The sequence below is a fragment of the Canis lupus genome, chromosome 33, assembly GCF_011100685.1.
Source record: "Canis lupus familiaris isolate Mischka breed German Shepherd chromosome 33, alternate assembly UU_Cfam_GSD_1.0, whole genome shotgun sequence".
Taxonomy (NCBI): Eukaryota; Metazoa; Chordata; class Mammalia; order Carnivora; family Canidae; genus Canis; species Canis lupus.
In genome coordinates, this window is record NC_049254.1 from 14,936,613 (window position 1) to 14,955,135 (window position 18,523).

Consider the following 18,523-nt stretch of genomic DNA (forward strand, 5'->3'; position numbering starts at 1 on the left):
TGGTCTAAGACCCAAGAGTCTTATCTACAGACAAGCCTGAAGAGGAGAGGGCTACTCATCCTAAGTACTCATCCTATGTAGAGCACTCCCTTTTGGTTCCAGAATAAGGAGACAGCCACATCTCCCAGATGCCCCTTCCCCCATTTCCATGCTAAGCCCATCCTGGTCCCCACTATGTCACCACCTGTGTGACACCTGTGCTTTTCTCCTGCTTGGTGGTCCTAGAGCTCCACTTATTAAACTACCTGTAGCATTTGAAAAGTATATATGAACACATGTAATATGGGTAGAAAAATGCCTTGAGTGTGATATAGAGCCATGTGTTGTCAGTGGTCATCTCCTGACTATGGGAATACTGATGATACTTACTTTCCCTATTACGGTTTTCAACTATATTCAGTTAAGAAATAGAAAATGCAATAGGCTCAGCCACTCCCCTGAAAAATCACAGAAAATAAATGTATAAAAAACAAAGAAGAGGAAGAAGAATGGGACAGAATGTGAGAGGATGGAGTTTCCCTCCGATGCCAGGTCAGGTTCTAAGATTGGAGGCCCCGCAAGTTCAGAATGGCTGGAGGCAGAGCCGTCATCTACTGTGGCTGTGATAAGTCATCATCAGATGAAAGTTATTTCTCGATGCTTTTGGTTCCCACCATGCTGGAAAATGCCAGATTTTAGTATAGTTGCAAAACATATGAAAGCGATATATAGTTTATGATTGCATAGTCCATACCGTGCATTGCTATGGCTCCCATTTCTAATTGTTGCATTTTGTTTTCTCTCAAGGACAAGAGTACACAAACTCCTTCTGTAAAGGGACAGATTAAATGTTTTAAACTTTGTGTGTCACGTGGGTCTCTAGAGCATATTCCTCTTTGTCCTTTGTGTTTACCACCTTAGCATAAAACTCATTCTTAGCTCATGGTCGGACAAAGATAGGCCATGGGCCGACCTCTGCGCCAGACATTGGGTATCCTGGGGAGCATGTTGTGATGGGGCCAGGGGCTTGTTATGCCTCCCTTCCACCGGACCTCTCTATTCCACAATCATGACTCTACTCAGATTGTCCAGTGGCCTTGATCCAATCTTGGAGATTCACATCTGAGACCTCAAGATGTGGTTAAGAATGAATAAACAGAGGGGCACCAGGCTGGCTCAGTAAGTTAAGCATCTGCTTTTGACTGAAGACATGATCCCAGGATCCTGGGATCGAGCCCCGCATTAGGTTCCCTGCTCGGCCAGCTGCCTGCTTCTCCCTCTCCTCCCTGCCCATGCTCTCTTGCTATCTCTGTTGCTATCTCTCTCTCTCTCTCTCTCAAATAACTAAATAAAATCTTAAAAAAAAAAAAAAAAAGAGTAGACAGATAATTCTGCTGTACTTCAGGAGCCGGAGCCAGAACAGCAATACTCTGTCCCCTGAGATCCAGAACGTGGTGCTAGAGTTGAGGAGGTGCAGGAGACTTTTGCTGTTTCAGGTCACTACGGGAGAATGGCCTCCACACACTGACTCTTGGGCCAGGAGCCAATCAGTATAGAGGTATCCTGAGGAATAGAGCCGGGCCTACAGCAGGCCTGAGTGCTGTGCAGCAGCAGGAGGAGCACTTGAGGCTCTGCAGGTGTGCCAAGCCTGCAGACGTGCACTAGGAAGCCCTGGCTGTGGACACCATGCTAGAAATTGAAGTAGAAAAGGAATGCAGGGGCACTGGGTGGCTCAGTGGTTGAGTGTCTGCATTTGGCTCAGGTCATGATCCCAGGATCGAGTTCCACATTGGGGTCCCCGCAGGGAGCCTGCTTCTCCTTCTATGTCTCTGCCTCTCTCTGTGTCTCTCATGAATAAAAAAATAAAATCTTAAAAAAAAAAAAAAAAAGGAAAGAAAGGAATGCATTGATAGGTGCCCTGTGGGAGTTGGCAGGACTGTGTGATTGCAAACACATCTTACACATCTCTACACATCTTACACATCTCTACACATCTTACACATCTTGCTATCTCTGTTGCTATCTCTGTCTCTCTCTCTCTCTCAAATAACTAAATAAAATCTTAAAAAAAAAAAAAAAACTAACAGATAATTCTGCTGTACTCCAGGAGCTGGGGCAGCAATACTCTGTCCCCTGAGATCCAGAACATGGTGCTAGAGTTGAGGAGGTGCAGGAGACTTTCACCGTTTCAGACGATGCCACCTACAGACACCCAGTAAAAAGATGCCACCTAGAGACACCCAGTAAAAAGAGACCCCAAGGACTTTGTAGTATGGTGGGGACAGAGCCAAAGAAATGGTTTCCTATTGTTAGTGTTAACCAGTTTTATATTTTATTTATTTTTTTTAAAGATTTCATTTATTTATTTGATACAGGGAGAGCACAAGCAGGGGGAGGGGCAGAAACAGAGGGAGAAGCAGACTCCCCGCTCAGCAGGGAGCCCGACAGGGGGCTCTATCCCAGGACCTCAAGATCATGACCTGAGCCAAAGGCACACACTTAACCAATGGAGCCACCTAGGCACCCCAACTCTATATTTTAATCCAGAGGCTTAAAGCGGCTGGGAGAAACCCCGGTTTGTCAGATTGGTCCTGGTATTGTTTACTTGGCATCTAAATGGAAGTAATCACTTTCAATTAAGGAAATAGTGCTATGTGATGAAGGGAATGTTCTGGCTCTAGTCAGGTTACTCAGGTGCTGCATGACTGCATGACCTTGGAAAAAGTCCCTCAGTTTCTCTCAGCCTCAGCTTTGTTCCTCAATGTAGTAAAGAGTTAAAATAAAAATACCTAAGGAACCTTCTGGCACTAAGTGCATTACACATTAGTTTGATATTACGGCCATTCATTAACTAACGGTTGTTTCTTCAGTTGCCTACTATGTTCCAAACGTGGCCCTTGGTAATGAGATGGAAGGAAACAGAAGTCTCTGCCCTTGAGAATCTCTCTAAAAGTAAACTAACGCTCACAACAAAGGTTATTGAAAGTTAAGCTAGAGGTATGCCTTGGTTGCTATGGAATTTTGGAGGATGGACACTTCCGCAGAAATAGAACCTAGGCCAAAGCTCCTGCATTAACCCTTTACTGAGCACCAAGAAGAGGAGGAAACAAAGGTGATGCATTTACAATAAAACACGGATGCTGTATGGTCACACTAGACATCTCCAGACAGCTGTATGAAAACCTCGGTGCCGTCGAGTGTCTGAGTAGGGCTGGCATACAGGGAAGAAGAGGTAGGAATCTACCGGTCTCTCCTTGGCTACAGTTGAGGGAATCTCCTCTCTTGTACTTCTGAATTACATAGCATGGACCAGGACTGAGGGGGTCAGAACTCAGACCCCACTGCACGGTGCTTCATCTGCTTCTGGGAGTGGCCAGAGCAGCTGGAGGGGAGAGGGCACAGTGTGTTGGGCCCGAGCTCCAGGGTCTTCCCTGTGCTCTCATGGTGGGTGTCATGGAGCCATGCCAGAGTCCAGCCCTCCCCTGGGCAAGGCTCAGAAAGATGGCAGGGCCAGGGGTTGCATGCAGAGGAGGTACAGAGGATGGTAGAGGAAAGGCTCTCAGCCAGGCAAGCAACTGAGGCCTACAAAGTAGAAGAGTCCGGCACATCTGGAGAGGTACCAGGGCCAGAGACAGGTAGATTTGAAACGGCTTCCCAGTGGAGGTGAGCTTGCATCACTGCTGGAAAGAAAGCCGCTTCCAGGTGGACAAGCTGGAGGGAGGTGAGCAGTGGTGAGGCTGACAATGCTGAGGGTTCACAACAAGCAATTTTCCAAAGAATAGTACTTGCACAAGCCCTGCCTGGCTGGGGAATCATGATGCCTGAACAACTAGAGGCCTCTTCATTCTGACCAGCCTTTCTACCATCCTCAATCACCAACCAGAAATTGGACCAAAAATCTCAAAAAGACATTGAACCTACACAGGGCAGGCAAAACAGGAAATTTTGTTATATACAAATGTCATGTTGGAAAAATGACTCATGGGACGCCTGTGTGGTTCAGCAGTTGGGTGTCTGCCTTTGGCTCAGGGCGTGATCCCAGGATCTGGGATCAAGTCCCACATCGGGCTCCCTGCATGGAGCCTGCTTCTCCCTCTGCCTGTGTCTCTGTCTCTGTCTCTCTCTCTTTCTCTATGTCTCTCATGATTAAATAAATAAATAAATAAATAAATAAATAAATAAATAAAATCTTAAAAAAGATGACTCATCATCATTTGTGTATTCATTCCTTCAACTCATTGAACAAATACTTGTTTTATGCCTACTGTGTATGGGATATTTTATTGTATTCCAGATTTAGACCACAGAAGAGAAGTCTCCTGCATTCTGCACAAACTGCTTTTTTTAGATATTCTGACATGAGGATGTTTCCAGCAGCTGCAGCTCAATATATATATATATATATATATATATATATATATATATATAAAGTTCCCATGTTTTCCTGACAGGGATTCATTAGTTCTTCATTCTATAGATAACCTTCTCATATCATGCCATCTGTGAAATGAGCATGGCAATTTGTTCATTAAATATTGACTCAGAGTCCTTTTAAGCACCAACATGTTTAGTCATGAACAGACTACTGCTGTTTTCTTGCCTTGAGCAATGATAACACACATCCAATTGTTGTTCCCTATAAGAAAAAATGTGTAAAAGGATTTTAATTTGTAACTTTGAATATCATCATCTGAGTTCATGTAAAAGATATTACAATGAGTCTTGAGTTTTTAGTAGGCTTGTGCTGCTGGATTTAGATGTCTAGAGATGAAGCAGAGTTGGTATGCCTACTGTATTCACTGCCCTTCCCTCCTTGCTTCCCTCTTTTCCAGGCTTAGAAGTCAGGGTCCATCATTGTAACACTTCCTCATCTATACCCACAATTCTGCACATGCTTTCCCAGGCTACTCATCTGAAAAATATCTCCCAATTCTGATGAACCCAACTCTCTGCTTACTCCACACCTGTACCTGTGTTGTGGTGGAGGAAAAAAACACAGAACTATGCCAATAGATCTCACTTTAAATTCATGATGAGGGATACCTTGGTGGCTCAAGGGTTAAGCGTCTGCCTTTGGCTCAGGTCATGATCCTGGAGTCCCCAGATCGAGTCCCACATTGGGCTCCCTGCAGGGAGCCTGCTTCTCCCTCTGCCTGTGTCTCAGCCTCTTTCTCTGTTCTCTCGTGAATAAAGAAATAAAACTTTAAAAAATAAATAAATTCACGATGAGTAATCTCTCACATGGGCCCATGGCACTGCCTAAAAAGTCAACTACATATCCCTTATCCCTTCCTTCTCTCACTCTTCTAGTTAGGCTTTTATTTTTTTTTTTTAAAGATTTTATTTATTTATCCATGTGAGACAGAAAGAGAGAGAGAGAGAGAGGCAGGCAGAGACACAGGCAGAGGGAGAAGCAGGCTCCATGCAGGGAGCCTGATGTGGGACTAGATCCCAGGCTCCTAGGATCACACCCTGGGCTGAAGGTGGTGCTAAACCACTGAGCCACCCGGGCTGCCCTAGTTAGGCTTTTAATATCCTCCTCTTTGGCAAACCTCCAGGATATCCTTCTCCATCCTTACTCTTGGCCACTGGTTTTGGTTTCTATTTCTCTAAGGAAATAGAATTAATATGAAGAAAACTACACACTCCTAAATACATCTACCAGCCTACCGAGATCCATGCCCCTGTACACTCTCATTCCTCCTGTTACGCAAGGTATAAACTGTCTGGACTCCTACCCAAGGACAGCCCTTCACTTGCCTCTGGACTCCATCCTCTTCACCTGTATTCAAGGCTATCACTACAGACATTCTCTTTTCTTTCTCCTGCTTCATCAATTTTGTCTCTTTCTATGATTCTTACCATCAACCTATAAACCTGATACATTTCTCCCATTTCAAAAGGGGGAGAAAAACCTCTGTTGATCCCATATTTCTCTCCCTCTCCTTTCTCCATTTCTGTTTCCATTAATTCCTATTCCTCCTCTCTTTCTCACCTATGAAACTCTCAGTGGGCTTTTCCTTCCCAATACCATCAAAAAAGTTTTTGTCATGATCACCAATTTGTAAATCTGATGGTCAGTTAGTGATTATTTTACTTTACCCATTAGCAACATTTGACAGAATTGATGACTTCTGCTTCACAAAGCATGGTCTTTAGATAGTATTTGGGACATCAGGTTCTCTTTTTACATCACAAATACCCCCTTTAAAAAAAAAAAAAAAAAAACAAATACCCCCTTTTCAGTCTCTTTTTGCTGATTTTTCACATCCCTCTGACCTCTATGTGCTCTACTGCCCATAGGCCAAGTTCTTCTCATTTGCATTCTTTCCCCACGTGACTTCATCCTGTCTTGTGGCTTTAAACAATTGCCACATTCTGACGATGTCCAATTCCTATCTCCAAACTGAAACTTGCCCTGGCATTTCAGATTCGTACATCCAACTACATGCTAAGAGGCATCTCAAACTATATATCTACAACTGCTATTCCCTTCCTTTTTCCGCAAAAATCTTCTCTCTTGCCCTTCTTTCCTATCTCGGTGATTGCTGATAGACTCTTCCAGTTGTTTAATACAAAAAAAAAAAAAAAAAAGAGTTCAGCAATCACTACCTCTCAGTTGAGATATAATTGATGTGCCATAAAATTCACTCTTATGAAGTATATAATTCAGTGGCTATTAGTATAGTCACAAAGCTGTGAAGCCATCATCTGTCTACTTACATTTCACTCATTCTTTTTTGTTGTTGTTTGTCTTATTTAGAGTTTTTTAAAAGGGAAATGCAAATTGAAACCATAATGAACTACCAGAAGAGCTAAAATAAAAAACAGTAATAAAGCCAAATGCTGGCAGGGCTGCAGAAAAAGTGGATTACTCATAAATCGCTGTGCTCATGCAAAATGATACAGCCACTTTTGAAAAGAGTTTGATAGTTTTTGGTTTTGTTCTTGACTCCTATTTCTCACACTACACATCCAATCTATCAGCAAATTCTGTTAAATTTACACTCAAAATATATCCAGAATCTAAATGTTTACCAACACTTACACTGTTATAAAATTGTGATGTGCTATGAGGATTATAGAAACAGTGTCCTAACCTTGTCCCCTTTCTCAAAAAAGCAGCCATAGGGAAACTTAAAAATCTGCCGTTTTAATATGTTAAATCTAATCCATAAACACAGGACGTCTTTTTATTTGTTTCTTTGATTTCTCTCATCAACGTTTTGTAGTTCTCAGTTTACAACTCACCTCTTAGTTCCTTTCTGATCACTTCTTCCTTTCTGATTTGGATGGATTCTGTTTCTTTTTCTTGCCTAATTGCTCTGGTTAGGAATTCCAATAGTATGTTGAATGAAAGTGGCAAGAATGGGCATCCTCACCTTGTTCCTGATATTAAAGAAGAGCTTTCAGTTCTCTACTATTGAGTATGATTTTAAGCTATGGGCTTTTCATATAAGGTCTTTATTATTTGTAGTACTTTCCTCCTATTCCTAGTTTGTTGAAAGTTTTTCATCATGAGAAGGTATTAAGAATATTTTTTTCTGGGCAGCCCGGGTGGCTCAGCAGTTTAGCACCGCCTTCAGCCCAGGGCCTGATCCTGGAGACCCAGGGTCAAATCCCACGTCAGGCTCCCTACATAGAGCCTGCTTCTCCCTCTGCCTGTGTCTGTGCCTCTCTCTCTCTGTGTCTCCCATGAATAAATAAATAAAATCCTTTTTTTAAAAAAAAGAATATTTTTTCAATATCTACTGAGACAATCATGTCACTTTTATCCTTTATTCTGATAATGTTGTATATTGATTTGTGTATGTTGAACCACCCTTGTACCCCAGGGATAATTCTTATCAGTCATGGTGTGATCCTTTTAATGTGATGTTGGAGTTGGTTTGCTAGTATCTTGTTGTTGAGAATTTTTGCATTTGTATTCATCGGGGCTATTGGCCTGTAGTTTTCTTCCCCTCTTCCTTTTCCTCCTCCTTCAGAAGAAAAAAAGGAAAGGGAAAAGCATTCCCCTTATCTTTAAGGACATGTACACCTCTAATTATATCTTACTGACCAAAGCTTACAGATAACCATATGTAGCAATCACAAGGGAAGCTGAAAAATGTGGTTTGCATTTTCTTTCCCTGTAGTGCATTTGTCTGGGTTCTGTATCAAGGTAATGCTGCACTTACAAAATGTATTTGAGTGTTCCCTGCCCTTCATATTTTTTGGAAGAATTTGATAAAGTTTGGAATTAATTTTTCTTTAAATATTTGGTAGAATTTACTAGTGAAGCTATTTGGTCCCATGCTTTTCTTTCTTGTAAGATTTTTTATTAATGACTCAATCTCCTTAATCATTATTGGTCTATCAAGATTATCTATTTCTTTTTTTTTTTTTAAGATTTTATTTATTTATTCATGAGAGACACAGAGAGAGAGAGGCAGAGATATAGGCAGAGAGAGAAGCAGGCTCCTTGCAGGGAGCCCGATGTGGGACTCGATCCCAGACCAGGATCACAGCCTGAGCTGAAGGCAGACACTCAACCACTGAGCCACCCAGGCATCCCAAGACTTTCTATTTCTTTATGGCCCTGTCTTGGTAGATTGTATGTTTTTATGAATGTAACAATTTCTAGAATCAATCTTAAGAAAGAACAAAATTGGAGGCTTCATACTTCTTGATTTCAAAATATGCTACAAAGCTACAGTAATTAAAACAGTATGTTATCAGAATAAAAGCAGACAGATAGACCAATTCAATAGAAGAGAGAGTCCAGAAACCAACTCACACATAACAGTCAACTGCCAAGAAGGTTACCAATACACGGTGGAGAAAAGACAGTCTCTTTGATAAATGATGTTGGGAAAACTAGATATCCACAAGCAAGGGAGTGAAATTAGACCCTTCTCTTACACACCATCTATACAAAAATCCAACTCAAAATAGGCTAAAGACTTAAATGTAAGACCTAAAACTGTAAACTTCTGGAAGAAAACAGGGAAAATACTTCATAACATTCATTGTGGCAATGATTTTATGGATATGATAATGAAAAGCACAGGCAACAAAAGCCAAACTAGAAAAATGGGGCTACATTAAACTACAAGGCTTTTGCACAGCAAAGAAAACAATCAACTGAGTGAAAAGACAACCTAAAGAATGAGAGAAAATATTTACAAGCCATTTATTGGATATGGGATTAATTGTCAAAATATATAAAGTACGTCTATAACTCAATGGCAAAAAAATAATAATAATAACCTCATTTAAAGATGCTCTAGAGACTTGAGGGTTGTAGCAACAACAACAAAAAAAAAGATCTATTTTCCAGATTAAAATCAGAAGAAAGGTGAATTTTCTGGTAGGAGAGGTGGGGAAAGGGAAACTGGCCACCAATAAGATAAACTATAGAAAAGTAATCACTAGTGAACCATTTCCAGAGTAAGTCAAAACTAACCTGCACATTTGAAGATCTAGGCACCTGCAGAGGAATCCTAGTTCTAGAACAGTGAAAAAACAATAACGTTAACTTTTATTGAACGCTGGCTATGTGCCAGGTCCTTACCTGAGGCTTTTATGGATGTTAATTCATTTAATTCTCACCATAACTTTATCAAAAAGATATCACTATCTCTGAGAGGCAGAGAGATTAAGTAACCTGCCCAAGGCCACATAATTAGGAAGTCAAGGGGCCAAGAGCTGAACTCAGACAATGTGGCTCCAGAGCCCACATTGTTTTGTTTTGTTTTGTTTTTTAAGATTTTAACTTTCTTATACTTTTCAAAAAGATGTTAATATATTTAGAGACAGTTTTCATATCATAAAATTCACCTTTTTCAAATATATAATTCAATGATTTTTAATATTGTGGAGTTGCACACTGTCAACCGTAGAATATTTCATCACTCCAAAACAAACTCTAAACTCCTTGGAGATCATTTCCCTTTCCCTGCTAGCTCCCCAGCAAGGCAATCACTAATGTTTTTTCTGTTTCTGTGGATTTTCAAATAAATTGGAATCATACAATATGTGGTCTTTCGTAATGGGCTTCTTTCACTTAGCACACACAGTGTTGTCAAGATTCACCCATGTTATAGCATGTATCAGTACTCCAGATCTTTGTATTGTTGAATATTTCATTGCATAGATATACCACATTTTATTTATCCATTCACAGTTAAAGAACACTGGGTTGTTTTTACTTTTTGGCTATATTGAATTTCATTGCTATAAACATTTGTGTAGAAGTTTTTATGGAGACATGTATTTTCATTTCTTTTGAGTATATATGTTGGAGTGGAACTGCTGGCTCATATGGTAACTCAGTGTTAAACCCCTTTTGGAATCCATGCTCTTTCTCAGCCACTACCCCTCTGGCACCTGACAGAGGGTATCTCATCCAGCAGGTATGAAGTTACAACTGTCTCTAAAGAAAGATATTTAAATTACTATCACCTCTTGCATTCCAGAAACTTTGTGTTTTCCTTTTTTTCTTTTTTTTAAGATTTTTTTTATTTATTCATGAGAGAGGCAGAGACATAGGCAGAGGGAGAAACAGGCTCCCTGTGGGGAGCCCAATGCCGGACTCGATCCCAGAACCCTGGGATTATGCCCTGAGCCAGAGGCAGACGCTCAACCACTGAGCCACCCAGGCATCCCAAACTCTGTTTTTCTTCTTCTGATATTCAACATCCTATTTATTCAAAATAAAATGGATGTTGGCTAATTTGAATTTTGAGAAAGGCAAATATTATTGAATCTATGATACATGCCATGGGCTATTATAAGATCTATAAGAGACTTAGAAAAAATATATATTTATTCTGTCCTTTAATAAATATTTCCTTATTATCTAGCAAGTGCCATTCACCAGTGTTAGGCAGTAGGAATTCAAGGATGAGTTAAACCCTGATGATGAATTCTATCCATGAAGAATTTTAAAACTTCTGGAAAAGACAAATACATAAAAATGTGAAATGTTATAAGTTCTACTAAAGAGAAATATGAATGTTCTGAGACCCTGTAACAGGAGCACTGGACTCAGCTGAGCATTCACTCAGGTGAATCAACAAAGGCTTCCTTGAGATTAAAAAAAAAATAAATAAATAAGTGAAGGTCTGAAGGGCAAGAATGAGTTAACTTGTAAAATGCAGGAAGGGAGAGGGTTACAGACACATGCACTGACCTGTGCCAAGGCCTTGATGCAAGAAGAAAGCATACAGGAATAAGGATTCAAATAAATGTGAGAATAGAAGGTGCTGGCCATGGGACATAGGAGAGGCCAGTCTAATAGGTTAGGTTACAAAATTTGTTTTTAAAAAGTAAATTAAAAAGAAGGCAAAAGAATTGAAAACAGGCACTCCAACAGATAGTTGTAGGCCAATTTTCATTGCAGCATTATTCACAATAGTCCAAAAGTGGAAACAAACCAAGTGTTCATCAATAGGTGAATGAATCAACAATATGTGCTATATCTGTATAGCAGAATATTATTCAGCCCTAAAAAATAATGAAATTCTGATAGGTACTATGACATGGATAAACCTCAAAAACATATTAAGTTTAAAAACAAAAGCCAGGGATCCCTGGGTGGGATCCCTGCCTTTGGCCCAGGGCGCGATCCTGGAGACCTGGGATTGAATCCCACATCGGGCTCCCGGTGCATGGAGCCTGTGTCTCTGCCTCTCTTTCTCTCTCTCTCTCTCTCTGTGACTATCATAAATAAGTAAAAATTAAAAAAAAAAAAAACAAAAGCCAGACAAAGGGACAAATATCATATGATTCCACCTATATCAAATATCTAGAATAGGCACATTCATAGAGAAAGAAAGTAGGTTAGACATTTCCAGGCACTGGGATAGGGACAATGAGGAATTATTGCTTAATAGTTACAGAGTTTCAATTTGGGATGATGAAAAATTTTGGAAATAAGGTCTATATGGCATGAATGTACTTAATTTCACTGGATTTGCACTTAAAAATGGTTAAAATGACAAATTTTGTTGTCTATATATTCTTTACAATAATAAATTTCAAAAGAAAAAAAGAAGCCACTATTAACAGGTTTAAAATAGGTTGTGTAGAAGTTGATCATCATAACATGATCAAATTGATAGTTTGCAAAGATCACTGGTTGCAGAAGACTGGATGGGATCCAGTAGGTTTGAGTAGACCAGTTAGATTTGCAGTGGGGATGGACACATTTTGTAAATTTGAATTTCAGGTATGTAAATTTTGTGTTGGTGATTGGGGTGAGAGCTAGGGAGTTAAGAAGGATGTCAGTCCAACAAATCCAAGCTTGAGTATGCCAGGATAAACTAGAAATATAAAACAAAGACTCAGATTTCTCTTCTAAAAAATAGTCATATTTTTGAGGCCGTAAGACTTGCCTGTAGAGACAAATCAGAAGAAAATACAAGATGGCAGGTGATCAAATGCCAAAACGTTTGTCAACAGCAATAATTTTTAAAGCTCTGGAGACATAGAAAAGAGAGAGACAACGGCAGTTCAGAATTACTGGGATACATTACCTAAAATAGGATTGGAGGTGCCCTGGGAAGATAAGAAAGATTTGGTGTGTCAGGAGGAGAAGGAGCACAAATTTGAACAAGGATAGTGGCGGAAAAGCTGTACTAATTAGTGAGAGATTTTAGAGGCTCAGGAAAGATAGAATTAAAGAAACAGAACTGAGGCTATTGATGGATGGAATAACAATAGGCTAACAGGATTATACATCACCACCCACTGAGCTCTTGGGGGGGGGGGGGGCATCGACTTAAGTCCAGAGAAGCCAGGTGTGCTGGCCTCTCACCCCAGTGCCTCCGAAGCAGCCTGGCCTCATAGCAGGACTCCAGCTCTCCTGCTGAACTTCTATTCGGAGAGCCAACCACCATGCCCAACTTGGCACTAACTCCCCACTCTGCAGAGCACTCATGCTGTTCCCGGTAGGTAGGGCCACCTGGCCTCGGGAAGGAGCCATTAAAGACCTAGGGCTATCAATGACTGCCACAGAGCCAGCTAATGGAGGTGAGCCAATGAGAAAGCAACATTCAAAGATGAGCACCGCGCTGGGCCTTTGAGCATAGCACATCCCTTTCAGGCACAGGGCCTCACAATGCATCCCTACTTCTGAATCTTGCTTAGATGGTACTCCTAGATCCGTTGGTTGGAACGTGGTAAAATGAAGTTTTGGTGCAGCAGAGTAGGTTTGGTGCTTCAACCCATATCTAGCTTTTAATTCTTGACAGTTTTGAGGTGGGAAAATACACCAAATCAGCTAAAATTTCAAAGAAGAAAGAGGATATCCATTGTTAAAGAAACTCTGAAGCTGGTGCTTCTATATATTTTTAGGCAATCTGGCAATAAATTTTCCTTAAAATGGGTGTAGTCACTCTACCTCAAGGAAATAATCCTAAGGACAAAATCTAAAATACAGAAATAAGTTTTATGCACAAAGATGTTCATTATAGAATTATTTAAAAGAGCAAATGTTGGAGAAATTTTACTGTTCAGCAATTAGACAATGGCTAAGTAAATTAAGATATTACCATGCACTGTAATGGTCAACAGAAATCTTTTTTTTTTTAATTTGTATTTGTTGGGCAGCCCTGGTGGTGCAGTGGTTTAGCGCCACCTGCAGCCCAGGGCGTGATCCTGGAGACCCTGGATCCAGGCCCACGTCAGGCTCTCTGTATGGTGCCTGCTTCTCCCTCTGCCTGTGTCTCTGTCTCTGTCTCTGTGTCTCTCTCTCTCTCTCTGTGTCTCTATGAATAAATAAATAAAATCTTAAAATAAAATAAAATAAAATAAAATAAAATAAAATAAAAAATTTGTATTTGTTGAACTTTAACATTTTAAAGCCGCAACAGGGGGGATCCCTGGGTGGCGCAGCGGTTTGGCACCTGCCTTTGGCCCAGGGCGCGATCCTGGAGACCCGGGATCGAATCCCACGTCGGGCTCCCGGTGCATGGAGCCTGCTTCTCCCTCTGCCTGTGTCTCTGCCTCTCTCTCTCTCTCTCCTGAGTGACTATCATAAATAAATAAAAATTAAAAATAAAATAAAAATTAAAAAAAAAATAAAGCCGCAACAGTAAAATAGGAAAGTTGCATCATAGAGAGGGTGAACTCAACGTTGCCAAGAGGGAAAAGTGACAACAGATATTCAATAAAACACATCGTAGTTCTCACCATGGTACATGGGGTTACAGATGCTTTTTTTTTTCCCCAAATCTCCAGCTGCACCTTACAGAGTGTCTGTAATGAGTTTATTTTGTCATTCTGAATCAATGAACATCATATTAGAAAGAACAGAAATGAAAACAAAACTGGGAGGGGAAATTGGAAATTATGACTGAGTTCCCTTCCTTCCGTGGGATTCAGAATGCTGTCGCCTTCGGCCCTGTTGACCCCAAACGCCACCCCCGCCCCCACAATCAGCATCCCAGGCCGCGGGGGTCAGCGGAGGCCCCGCTGTCAGAGGAGTCCCGGGTGCGCATCCTTCCAAGGCCACCGGGGAAGCTGGCAGGTGCGCCTTTGAAAGGAAGCTTTCTTTTTTTTTTTTTTTTTTTTAAGATTTTATTTATTTATGCATGAGAGACACACAGAGAGAGGCAGAGACACAGGCAGAGGGAGAAGCAGGCTCCATGCAGGGAGCCCGACGTGGGACTCGACCCCGGGTCTCCAGGTCCCAACGCACTCCGGGAGGGCCGGCTTCCTGGAGGAGGGGGCACAGGCCTCCGCCCCCGCTCACGCGTCGGTCACTCAGGGTCACAGGGGTCGCCAATGCCAGAGAAGCAGACGAAGGCAGCGCAGAAGGCCCCTTCTTGGCCCCCGACGGCAGGCGGGAGGATCCTGCGCCCCCCCCCCAAGGTGTGCCCTCCCCCCAGGTGCGCCCCCCACCCCCCAGGTGTGCTTCTCGCCCCCCAGGCCCTCCTGCCACCTGTCGTGCCTCTGAGTCAAGAGGCAGTTCCGCATCCAGTTACCCCCTGTGTCTTCATATGCTTTCCCCTCCCCCCCTCCTTTGACTTAAATCTCTGGCTCCCCAAAGAGAGATAATAACCCTGGCTTTTAGCAGTGGAAGCCTGTGTTCTGGAAGTTGAACTGTAAGAAAAGGGTGTGCTTCGGGGAGGGCAAGAGGAAGAGAAGAGGTGGGGAGACGAGATTCTGCTTCCTGCTTCCCGGGCTCAGCATATTGTCCCTTCCCCGCAGCCCAGGGAAGGGCCAGCTGGAGCAGCGCGCACCGGGGTGAGTGACCTCCAACGCCTCTGAGATCCCCCTGGGCAGCCTGGTGCGGTGGCCACAGGGCGACTTCGGCCAAAGAAAGTGGCCCATCTAGGCCCCCGCAGCCCTGCTCCAGGGTAACCCTCTGGGACAAAGAGCAAGGGCTGAATTTCAGACCTCAGGCATCCTTTGGTTTTTTGATGCAGTAAACAACCAGCACAACCGTGCACAGAGACCCTGACCCTGGGGTTCTCGCCAGCCTCGGGTTCGGCTCCCACCCAAAAATAAGGCCTGGACTTATCACGGCCTGAACTGCCATTCATCCACCACCTCGGGAGCAGTCGTTTTAGGCACACAGGCAGGCAGTGATTCAACAAACATTTACCAGAGGCTCACTGTGCGCTAGATGCCAAGATCAAAAGTGCCAACTTTTATAAAGACTACTATAAAGTAGATGTCAACTTTTTTTTTTAAAGATTTTATTTATTTATTTATGAGAAACACAGAGAGAAAGGCAGACACAGGCAGAGGGAGAAGCAGGTTCCACACAGGGAGCCTGATGTGAGACTCGATCCTGGGTCTCCAGGGTCACGCCCTGGGCCGAAGGCAGCGTTAAACCGCTGAGCCACCCAGGCTGCCCAGATGTCAACTTGTATAAGGTTACTTATAGGGATTTCTGGGTGGCTTGGCGGTTTGGTGCCTGCCTTTGGCCCACAGTGCGATCCTGGAGTCCCAGATCGAGTCCCGCATTGGGCTCCTGGCATGGAGCCTGCTTCTCCCTCTGCCTGTATCTCTGCCTCTCTCTGTCTATTGTGAATAAATAAATAAAATCTTAAAAAGGCTACTTATAAAGGCTTCCTATGGTAAGAGAAACAGAAGTTTAGATATATGTATTTCTCATATATATGAGATAAATACCAAATGTTTGGTAAGCACGGGAAAGTTCAGGAACAAAGAAAGGCATTTTAGCTGGCTTTTAAAGTTGTGAGTTGGACTCTTCTTTCCTATCAAAAACCTTGTATTTATGAGGAATTGGCAAAATACCCAGCTCAGAATCTACATTTTGCATCTTTCCCAACTCTACTCAGCAGTCTGTCCTATGTGTAGGTGATGTGAGACTTCTGAAAAGTTTCCTTAAAGGAAAAGGAAGGACTATTTTTCTTCTTCCCCATATCAGCCTGGAATTCAGATATGATGGTTACGGCTCTAGAAGCCACCTGGACTTAAGACATATGGAGGCCACGTATTGACAGTGCTAAAACAGAAGACAGAGAACTGTGGAGCTGAGGTATCTGTAGGGCTGCCCACCATCCGTTTCTGCTCAGGTCATGATCTCAGGATCATGAGATTGATCCTCAGGTTGGGCTCTGCACAGGGTGTGGAGTCTGCTTGAGATCCTCTCTCTCTCTCTCTCTTCCTCTCCCATCCCTCCCCTCAAAAATTAGTTCACTGTTTTACAAAACAGTCAAATTCCTATGGTGCTGTGTTAGGCAACATCTCAAGGGTCAGAAGCTGCTGATTCATCTCAATGTACCAAGATGCACGTCTCCTACAAAGCATCCAAGGAAGTATCCACAAACTTAGTTGATCCTATTCTTTTAGAAACTGCATACGTTAGGGTGCCTGGATGGCTCAGTCAGTTGAGCATCTGACTCTTGGTTTTGACTCAGGTCATGGGATCAAGCCTTGAGTTTGGCTCTGTGCTTAGCATGGAACCTGTTTGGGATTCTCTCCCTCTCCCTCCTCCTCTACCCTCCCCTCACACTGTGGTCTCTCTCTCAAAAATAAATTAATTAAATCTTTTTAAAAAAATTATATAAGTTACCCATTCATTAGCAAATCAATGGATTCATACAAGTCATTAAGAAAACAGACTAATAAATAATTTTCTAGAGGTTGAAGCTCCTAAGAAAAAACATGATTTAGCTCACTCAATATGGCTGGAGGGAAAAATACATTCAACAAATCAATGTCATGGAGATTAATAGATTGTCCTCACACTTCTTATTCTGCTCATTAGAAAGGATCTGAAATAAAAATCTAGGAATGCCTGGGTGGCTCAGTGGGTTAAGGGTCTGACTCTTGATTCCGGCTCAGGTCATGACCTCAGGGTTGTGGGATTGAGCCCCATGATGGTCTCTGTACTCAGCGGGGAATCTGCTTGCGAGTCTCTCCCTGGCCCTCTCCCTCTGCCTCTCCCCTGCTTGAGTTCTCTCTCTCTCTCTCTCTTTCTCAAGTAAATAGATAAATCTTTGAAATTAAAATCTAACATGGGGTCTCTCCTTATAAAAACTCAGATTTTGTAGATTACTTTTTTTTTTTTTTGACGTCTCTGTCTTTTCAGACTCATGTCTCTAAATCTAGACTCTAGCACTTTCAATTACTACTTGTTTCTTCAAGTACATTTTTTCCTTGAGATTTCCGGTTGAATTTTTCTGCAAGGGTTTTTCTGATCTTAAGTGTAGACTGTGAGTGGTGAAGTTGAGGTATGGAAATTTGGAGTTAATGTTAGAAAGTCCTTCCAGCTATGGGGCTCTTGCCTCAAAAGACAACTCTATCCAACCATCCATCCACCCATCCATCCAATAAATATATATCGAATACCTTTCATGTATCAGCCACTCTCCCAGGTTCTGGGAAATGGAACAAAAATTAAAAGATAAGACTCCTATTTTCACAAGGTTTATATTCTAGTGTGGAAGAAATTCATGGATAAAAATAATAATAAGTAAATTACATATTCTGTGTTATAAGTACTAAAGGAAAAAAAATTAGCACAAGAAGTAAGGAGTATAGATATTACAGAGGAAGACTAAAATGTTAGACAAGATTTCCCAGAATAGTCTCATTGAGAAGATGACCTGAAGGATGTGATGCCTGTATTCGAAGAAAAAGCCATCCAGGCAGAGGGAATGGCAAATACAATGTCCCTAAGGTGGGAGAGTCCCTGACATGCTTGAGAAACAGGAAGGAGGCCCACACAGCTGGAGTAGAGTTGGGTGGTGGAGGTGAGCAGGTAAAGTTAAAGCCAAAGAGGTGACAAAACAGAAACTGCCATCAGGTGAAGCTAAAGTGAAGCCTGAGGGGTTTCCCTCCGATTGTTAGGGACACTCATAATATATTTTTTCTAATGGCCTAGCAGGTTACAAATGCAGAAGATAGGTATCAGGTTGAGGTCATGGAAAGCCACACAAACTTCAGGGAGCTAAATTTCTTTGTGTGTCAGGGAAAAATCCATTTTCTGCTAGACCTTTTTATTTGCATCCTGATATAAAATTCAGCTATGAGAATAAAACCAAAGAGAACTGATTTCAGGGACTGCCAGGAACTTGGTTCT